The sequence below is a fragment of the Portunus trituberculatus genome, chromosome 5 (genome assembly GCF_017591435.1).
Source record: "Portunus trituberculatus isolate SZX2019 chromosome 5, ASM1759143v1, whole genome shotgun sequence".
NCBI lineage: Eukaryota > Metazoa > Arthropoda > Malacostraca > Decapoda > Portunidae > Portunus > Portunus trituberculatus.
Window position 1 is genome coordinate 8,212,296 of NC_059259.1, and position 7,500 is coordinate 8,219,795.

At 35.5% G+C, this 7,500-nt stretch overlaps 1 protein-coding gene across 1 annotated transcript in view; it reads right to left on the minus strand.

Moving 5' to 3' along the window:
• LOC123515124 (anoctamin-10-like) overlaps window positions 1–7,500 on the minus strand; it is a 63,212-nt gene that overhangs the window by 46,494 nt on the left and 9,218 nt on the right.

Below are 7,500 nucleotides of genomic sequence, written 5' to 3' on the forward strand. Positions count from 1 at the left end.
TCTCTAACCTTACTAATCATCTGCTGTCCTTTCTAAACTTTCCTATACTGATCAATAAATCTCTTTGTGTCACTTTTCACTATTTGAGCAGTTTGTGTCTAGTTCTTTTTTTTATATCTAAGTTTGTTTCACCGTCTATTTTTCTATTTAGCTTTATTTTTTAGCTTTATTTTACTATTTTTTTACCTAAGTTTGTTTTCACTGTCTATCTTTTTTTATTTAGCTTTATTTTACTGTCTATCTTTTTGCCTATGTTTGTTTTCATTGTCTATCTTTGCTTTATTTTGCTGCCTATCTATTTTTTTTCATCTAGGGTTGTTTTTACATGTCTATCTTTTCTAATTAGCTTTATTTTACTGCCTACACTTTACATTTACGTTCCTTTCACTGTTTATTTCCTTATTGACTTACCACTAACACTGTTGAGTCCTTTCCTGTCACACTTCACTATCTGAGCAGTTTGTGTCTTTCTCTTTTTATATTCAGCTTTGTTTTACTGCTTATCCTTTTCTGTTTATTTATTCATACTACCACATTGAATGAATTGACTCACCGCTAACACTAATTATAAGAACATACGAAAAGAGGAAAGGTGCAAGAGTCTGCCAGGCCAACACGTGGCAGTCCCTGTATGAGCAAAGCTACCTAATTCCATCTATCATCCCCATTCATACATCTATCTAATCCTTTAAAGCTCCCTATTGACTCACCACTGACTACATCACCACTGACTCCATTCCACTCATCAACCAATCTGACAACCAGTTTCTTCCCATTTCTCTCCTGAACCTGGATTTCTCAAGCTTGAACCCATTATTTCTGGTTTTCCCCGCTACTGATCCTAAGAACTTCACTCATGTCCCCTTTGTTATAACCACTACACCACTTTTATACTTCCATCACGTCCCCTCTTCACTTACGTCTCTCTAAGGAATGCAAATTAAGTTTTTTTCACTCTTGCTTCATAGGGAATATCCTTCAACCTCTGTATATTTTTAGACATCCTCCTTTGCACTGACTTATTACGCCTATATCCTTCTTCTAATGTGGGGACCAGAGCGCATATACAGGAACGCTTTGCTCTCTCACCACTACTATTTTCTAAGGCCACAGAGATGATAAGCGGGGTTTTCAAGAGTGTTTCTCCAGTTAATGAGGTAGAAATCTTGTCACTCTGCCTCTAGAAACACAAAAAACACCTTAGAAAACTCGTGTAAATTTAAATAAACCCTTCTGAAATAGTGGAAATGAAGCGCAGAAGAGTTTGAGAATACAAGCCCAGAATTGTACCGCGTTATGGACTTCTTTCCTGCCACACCCCACTATCTGCTTCTTTCTGTTGCATTCAGCTTTGTTAATATGGAACAGTCTGAATGTTGTGTTTGTTCTGATTATTCACTTCATCAGCCACTTCATTGAATAACCAGTTCGTGTCTACGTCTCTCTTAAATCTCACTTTATTGTTTTATTAACCTTCAACATGAGCCGCTTTCTGTTTATAAGTTTATTTATTCATTTATTTATCTATTCAGTTCAGTAGATGAGCGAGGATTTTCCTACGACAAAATGTGATAAGGATATATCTAAAGAAACCACCTTTTTAATTAGCTCTCATCAAATTCCTCACCTGTACTTCTCATACACCTGTAACTCTTACCTGTACCCACAATCCCCCTTATGAGTCACCTGTGTACCCATTAACCTGTGTGTGTTTAAGCCTCTGTGACTGTAAACCCTTTAAAATCTTCTATAAATAAACTGTATCCGTTCATAACCCTTACAACTGAACTATAACCACTAAGAACCTCTATAACTTCAACTAAAACCATTAAATACTTTTATAATTTTTACCTGTACCAATTAAACACTTGCAAAATCTCTATAACTTCATCTATAACCACTAAAAACCCCTATAACTTCATTAATAACATCTAAACACTTCTATAACTTTTACCTGTACTAATTAGACACCTTTACAATTAACCTGTGACCACTAAACACCTCTATAACTTCTACAACCCCACATAACCTCATCTCACCTGCAGATCCTGAACTTCTCAAGGACAAATAAAATGACAAGACCTTTTCAGCATCTCTCTCTCTCTCTCTCTCTCTCTGGTTAGGGTTTTAGCGTGTTTTCCTGGTGCAACACTTAACTCTATTACGTGTCACGGCTCACGCAAGATGTGTAGCACGTTTTCTGTTCACTTTTTCAAGCCGGGATTATTTTAAGGGGAATCTTGCTTATTCTTGTTATTCATTACTATTCTTCTTTTTTTCCTAGTTTTCTCAATTTTTTTCTGGGATTTTAATGAGATTTCTGTGTTTTTTTGGTTCATTTTCGCGTTTTTTTTTTTTTTTTGTGTGTGTGTGTGTGTGTTGGGAAAGGAAAATCTTGCTTCTTTTTCTTATTTTTCTTTCTTTCCTTTTCATTTTTCCTTTCTCTCTTTTCTTTCCTTTTTTTTCATTGGAGGCAAGCGGTTAGTTATTTTTCTTTTCTATTTTTTGCTTGGGTGTAGTTCTTCTGGACAATGAATGAATGAATGAGTGAATTAATGTCTTGAGTGCGTGTGTGCGTGCGTGGGATTAGGGATGTGATGTCTTTTAGCAGTAGTTTTCCTGTGTGTGTGTGTGTGTGTGTGTGTGTGTGTGTGTGTGTGTGTGTGTGTGTGTGTGTGTGTGTAGGCCTTGAAACTTTTGGCAGTAGTTATACGTACGACCATGTTGCTCAGGGACCCGTGTGTGTGTGTGTGTGTGTGTGTGTGTGTGTGTGTGTGTGTGTGTGTGTGTGTGTGTGTGCATCGCTATATCATATTTGAAATCATATTACACGCTGTCTTGTAAACATAACACACACACACACACACACACACACACACACACACACACACACACACATCATCATCATCTATATTCCCCTCCTCCCAAGGCCAGGTGTGCTCATGTAATTATATGAAACACAGGTGAACATAAAAATGACTCACGTTTTCCTTTCACTTCCACTTACAGGTGTACAAAGACAGGGGGTGGGGGTAGGAGGGGAGGTTTGGGTTACGTTACAGGTGGTGCAGGTGTGGTACAGGTGTGGTGCATGTGTTATGCAGGTGTGGTGAAGGTAATTAACTCTGAAGTAGTTGTTGGTCACGTTTTTTGAGGTTTTAGAAGTGAAAGGGTTAAATTTATCTATGAGGTGAAGGGTTGAAGCTGAAGATGGGAAAGTTTTGTGTAAGTTTTCGGTGTAACTTTATTTAGAGTGTGTATAAAGCATCGTTGTGAAGGAAAATAAAGTTTGTGGTATTTTTTTAAGAGATTTGAGAATTTAGCTTTATGAGGTGAGGGAATAAAGTAATGGTAAAGTTTGATGAAAGTTTTGGGGTCTTCCTAACTTTACCTTGACTATCTTTAAAGCATCGTACTGAAAGAGAATAAAGTTTGTGATGTTATTTAATAGACCTGAGAATTTGACTTTATCTACGAGCTAAGGAAATAAAGTTAATGAAAGATTGTAGACTCTGACTTTACTTAGAATTTATAAAGCTTTGAAGTGCAAGAATAAAGTTAAGATGAGATTTTTAAAAGTGAAAGAACACACTTGATCTGACGTAAGATTTCACTTTCAAGAGACAAGCCGAGTTAAAATGTCTCTCTTTTAAAACTGTGAAATGGAACAATAAAGTTATGATAAAGCTATTTACGATGACGGAGGAGTAAAATTTCTCTCTCTCTCTCTCTCTCTCCAAAAACACACAAAAATTTAAGTAAAGCTACGATTTTACTCATTTATTTTGTATGTGCTTTGTTATTGTGTCTTTATCTGCATTCGCTTTAAAAATTTTAGTTATACTGAGAATCTTACTGGTTGAAATTATAAGATGGAAGAATAATGCTGAGAATCTTCCTTTTATTTATCAAGACCTTTTAAAATTATGAAAACAAAGAATAATGTTATGTTGAGAGTCTTCCTTTTTAAGATTTTCTAGAATTACGAGGTGAAAAAATAGAGTTAAGAATCTTACTGGGTTTTTTTTCAAGATTTTTTTAAGATTATGAGATGAAAAAATAAAGTTATGTTGAGAATCTTATTATTTTCAAGATTTTTTTAAGCTTATGAGATGAAAAAATAAAGTTATGTTGAGAATCTTATTATTTTCAAGATTTTTTAAGATTACGAAATTAAAGAATATATTTAAGGTCACAATCTTCCTGTTTTTTTTTCAATTCTTGTTTTAGAATTACGAAAATAAAAAAAAGTAACTTAAAGAATCTGAAAAAATAGATAAATAGAATAAAACAAAGAAACATCAATAAATATCCTAAAACAATGCAACTTTTCCAAAACTACAAAACGCAACAACTAACACTCACTTTGTCATTGAACTAAAGACCTCTACAGCTACAAAAAAAGGATAACCAATTTTAACCCCTTCAGTACTGAGACACATTTTCACCTTGAGATTTGTGTACGATTATACCATTTTATTGACATTAGGAAAGGTCTATGGAGGTAAGAAGATTATATGGCCACAGTCTTCACTATTTTAATTCCCCACATAAGTTTCTTAAGCTGTAAAAAATCGCCAAATAGTAAGCAGAATGAATATGGAGACTCACGTTTTTTTTAGGGCATTTTAAGATAGTTTGGCATGTTTTTAGGACATTTCAAGACAGTTTGGCATGTTTTTAGGACATTTTAAGATAGTTTGGCATGTTTTATGGGATTTTAAGACAGTTTGGCATGTTTTTAGGACATTTTAAGATAGTTTGGCATGTTTTATGGGATTTTAAGACAGTTTGGCATGTTTTTAGGGCATTTTCAGACAGTTTGACATGTTTTAGGGCATTTTAAGATAGTTTGGCATGTTTTAGGGCATTTTAAGACAATTTGGCTACGATAATACTATTTTATCGACATTAGGAAGGGTCTATGGAGGTCAGAAGATTAATAATGGCCAGAATCTTCACCACTTCAATCCCCCCACATAGATTTAGTCAAGCTGAGTAAGATCACCAAATAATAACCAGGCTGAATATAGAAACGCGTCATGGAAGTGAAGAAATTTAAGTTACAATAAAGGATAAGTTAATGACAACCTTCTGTATCAACACACACGATATGCAAGACAGCATGAGCCTACGTGGTGTCTCTCACTCACCACAAGAGACCCGACACAGTGAATACTTATATATAATCTTCATATTTTACTAGATTTTCTCCGTCTTTTTCCGAGCATTAAGTCATCTCTCTCTCTCTCTCTCTCTCTCTCTCTCTCTCTCTCTCTGCTTTTGTTTGTTTAGGCTAGGTAAGTTTAGGTTAAGTTTGGTTAGGTTAGGTTAGGTTAGGTTAGGTTTGGTTAGAATAAAGACATTGAAAGCTTTGATAGAAAAATAACATACTGGGTCTCTCTCTCTCTCTCTCTCTCTCTCTCTCTCTCTCTCTCTCTCTCTCTCTCTCTCTCTCTCTCTAGAACAAGGAAAATAAGATAATTATTTAACCATTAACATATTACAGAACACACACACACACACACACACACACACACACACACACACACACACACACACACACACACACACACATATGTACAGAAATATTACTCTGCACGTTTTCATATTGATTAATGCTTCATGGCACCTAACCTTGTGCGTGTGTGTGTGTGTGTGTGTGTGTGTGTGTGTGTGTTCTGTAATTAAGTAATAGTAATTCTGATCGCCCCCCATTGTTCAGAGAGAGAGAGAGAGAGAGAGAGAGAGAGAGAAGGGCGGAGTAAGTGAGAGTTGAGCCAACATAGCAATTATCTCACATACTGAGATAATTTAATTCTTTATCTCTCTCTCTCTCTCTCTCTCTCTCTCTCTCTCTCTCTCTCTCTCTCTCTCTCTCTCTCTCTCTCTCTCTCTCTCTCTCTCTCTCTCTCTCTCTCTCTCTCTCTCTCTCTCTCTCTCTCTCTCACGTATATCACTTTCACTAATAACAACTATCATCACTACTACTACTACTACTACTACTACTACTACTACTACTATCTTTTTCTACGATAGGAGAAAGAAATTATATCATTGTTGTCATCACTACCACCACCACTACCACCACTACTACTACTACTACTACTACTACTACTACTGCTGCTCTTCACTTATACTTTATCCTGGTGTCGCCGGAGGAAGAAGTTCTATTTCAGACTTGGCACCTCTTTTCCTCTCTCTCTCTCTCTCTCTCTCTCTCTCTCTCTCTCTCTAGAAAATATGAAAAAATTACGACGAACCAAGTATAATGAAGATGTAAGAAAAATATTGCATTATTTTCATTATTATTATTATCATTATTATTATCATTATTATTATTATTATTATTATTATTATTATTATTTATTTGTTGATTTCCATAAGGTCGGGATCTTTCAGTATGGTGCCAGATGACATACATACATACATATACGTACAGATTCACACACACACACACACACACACACACACACACACACACACACACACACACACACACACACACACACACACACACATACATACACACATACATACATACCCTTCTATTTCAAGTGTCTGCCGCCAAAATGTAGAAAAAAAATAATAAAAAAGATATGATAAAAATAAAGAGAGAGAGAGAGAGAGAGAGAGAGAGAGAGAGAGAGAGAGAGAGAGAGAGAGAGAGAGAGAGAGAGAGAGTTATCAGGAAAAATGTCACCCAAAATTACAACATTCTCTTCATCTCTCTCTCTCTCTCTCTCTCTCTCTCTCTCTCTCTCTCTCTCTCTCTCTCTAAGAAGGAAAATATCTAAAGTTCATGAACTCTTCTCTAAACAAAAGAATGATCACTGCTAGTTACTCTTATCATTGTCATTATTATCATTATTATTATCATTATCATTATTATCATTATTATTATTGTTATTGTTATTATCATTATTATTATTATTATTATTATTGTCATCCTCATCCTCACTATTTGAAAATGTAAAAATAGTAAAGAAAAAAAGGAAAGAAAAAGAAAAGGAATGAAGAGAAGGAAGAAGACTAGGAGGAGGAGGAGGAGGAGGAGATGATGGTAGAAAAGGAGAAGAAATAAGAGAAATAACAACAATAGTAGTAGTAGTAGTAGTAGTAATAGTAGTAGTAGTAGTAGTAGTAGTAGTAGTAGTAGTAGTAGTAGTAGTAGTAGTAGTAGTAGTAGTAGTAGTAGTAGTAGTGACGTAGTGGATAACGTGGTTCGAATCTCACCACATACCGACTGCCTTGATACTTCGCCGTTTGTGGAGTGGTTAAGTTACCTACATGTCACCAGGTTCTAAGCGGTTACACCAAACATGCCCTTGGGTGGTATGGGCCCTAATATGCCCATCACTATAAATAAAACTGCGTGCGCCACTAATGGGTACAAATTGAACAGCGCTTCCCACACTCTTCAAGTAGACCTACAGGCGCTACAGCCTATACCGTAAAAAAGAAAATAAATAAATAATTAAGAAAATAAATAAATAGGAT